Here is a 2,430-nt window from a genome sequence, read left to right on the forward strand (position 1 = left end):
GAGACAGCATGTCATCTTAATGCGGCTCTGGAGATTCCTGGTGGTTGGTACCTGCGTCTTTCTTCTTGGTCCTAGGAAACTCAAAAATGAGAGCAGGGTTCTTGCCTGGTGCAGGCAGGCAGATCCGAGCACAGCTGCAGGACAGATTACCAAAGACCACTGAAGCCACAGGAGCCCTCTGGCCACACACTGACCTATGCTTGGGATCTGGAGCATTGCCCCAGGTGCAGAGCACCAGGAGCTACAGGTGTGTACTTAGGAGGCTGGAACATAGCTGTTTCCTCTGCTCAGGGCACTGCCTGGTGATGAAACCCAGGTGTCCTGGGCCGGGTATGGTGGCTCATGCCTGTAATCTCAGCACTTTGGGAGGCCGAGGTGGGTGGATCACCTGAGGTCAGGAGTTCAGGACCAGCCTGGACAATATGGCGAAAACCCGTCTCTACAAAAAACACAAAAATATTAGCCAGGCAGTGGTGGTGTGCACCTGAAATCCCAGCTACTGGGGAGGCTGAGGCACAAGAATCACTTGAACCCAGGAGGCGGAGGTTGCAGTGAGCCGAGATCACGCCACTTGCACTCCAGCCTGGGTGACAGAGCCAGACTCTGTCTTTAAAAAAAAAAAAAGAAAAAAAAAAAGAAAGAAAGAAAAGGAAAAGAAACCCAGGCGTCCTGTGTCATAAAACCAGGGAGTGCAAGACAGAACTTGGCCTCAGGTCTGCAGCAGTCAAGGTACTGATCCTTTGTCACTCAAAACAAAGCCCCTTGCTACAGGCAGACCTTCCAGATTCAGCAGAGAATCCACGCATTTCTAACCGCGAACATGGCTGAACCATAAACCTTTATGTGAAAGAAAAGCCTTTGAAGTTCATTTTGCTATGAAATCATGGAAAAATTTTGGCCGGGCATGGAGGCTCACATCTGTAATCCCTGCACTTTGGGAGGCCAAGGCAGGTGGATCACCTGAGGTCAGGAGTTCGAGACCAGTCTGACCAACATGGAGAAAGCCCGTCTCTACTAAAAATACAAAATTAGCCAGGCATGGTGGCGCATGCCTGTTAACCCCAGCTGCTCGGGAGGCTGAGGGAGGAGAATCGCTTGAACCTGGGAGGTGGAGGTTGCAGTGAGCCGAGATTGCGCCATTGTATTCCAGCCTGGGCAACATGACTGAAACGGCGTCTCAAAAAACAAAAAAGAAAAATTTCAGTGGGATTGAAAGGTAGGTTCACATCTTAAGGGAAAATTTTGTTTTACTTTGGACATTATCCAGTTGGGGCCCACATTGGACAATGAGTCTTTGGGGTTCATTGTCCTCAGCTCAGTGTGTCAGGACTCGGAGACACTGAGTTCTGTGGTCAGAGCTCTGGTGAGCAGTTTGTTATACAGGAAACTCCTGGGGTGAGTTGCTCGGAAAAAAAGAATATTCATAACTAGGTGCTAGATTATAATAACAAAAATGAAAAACGACAGATCAGAGAGGATAACCTCTAAGTATCATCTCGCTGGAATTTTCCAGAGGCCTCTTTAATGGGGTGAAAAGCATAAAGAAAAGTGTGCTTTGTGCCTGAAACATTCTATTTTTAGGATTTTTAAAACAATAACAGATGCTTAGTGAATTCACCTCATAAGCTACCCCTGAGAAGGTATATAAAATGGAATATTTAAAACAGGGTGCCCGAGAGGATCCTGGAAGATCCAAAACCCAATTGGAAACTCAGTTTTTTTTGGCTAAAAACAAGGCATCTGGAAAAATGTGAGATAACATTTTTGAGAAGAGAAAAAAGTATGAGATGCTTCATGGTTCTTGGAAACAGGAGGCCGAGTTCTGGTCCAAATTTGGGCAGTGAATCTGTAGTCCCAGCTAGCCAGGAGACTGAGGTGGGAAGATCACTGGAGCCCAGGAGTTTGACACCAGTCTGGGCAATAGAGTGAGACCCTGTCTCTGCCAAAATTAAAAATAAATATAAGCTGCGGGCTATGGGACGAGCCTGCAATCCCAGCTATTCAGAAGGCCAAGGCAGGAGGATCACTTGAGCCCAGGAGTTCAAGACCAGCCTGGGCAACATACTGAGACCCCATCTCTAAAAAAATTTTTTTAAATTAGCCATTCATCATGGTGCCCACCTGTAGTTTCAGCTACTCAGGAAGCCGAGGTGGGAGGATCTCTTGAACCCAGGTGTTTGAGGCTGCAGTGAGCTATGATTACTCCACTGTACTCCAGCCTGGGTGACCCTGTCTCTAAAAAAAGAAAAGAAAAGAAAAAGAAAGAAAAATAAAAAGAAAAAAAAGAAAAGAAAAGAAATTTTGGGCATGATCTCAGTTAGTGCCCTTAATCAAGTCACTTAACTTTTTCATACCCTGCGTTTCCTTATTTAAGGAAATAGGTGTCTTTTTCTATTTCTAAGAAGCTCAAATAACATTAAAACTTGCAAA

The sequence above is a fragment of the Mandrillus leucophaeus genome, unplaced genomic scaffold (genome assembly GCF_000951045.1).
Source record: "Mandrillus leucophaeus isolate KB7577 unplaced genomic scaffold, Mleu.le_1.0 Scaffold42, whole genome shotgun sequence".
Taxonomy (NCBI): Eukaryota; Metazoa; Chordata; class Mammalia; order Primates; family Cercopithecidae; genus Mandrillus; species Mandrillus leucophaeus.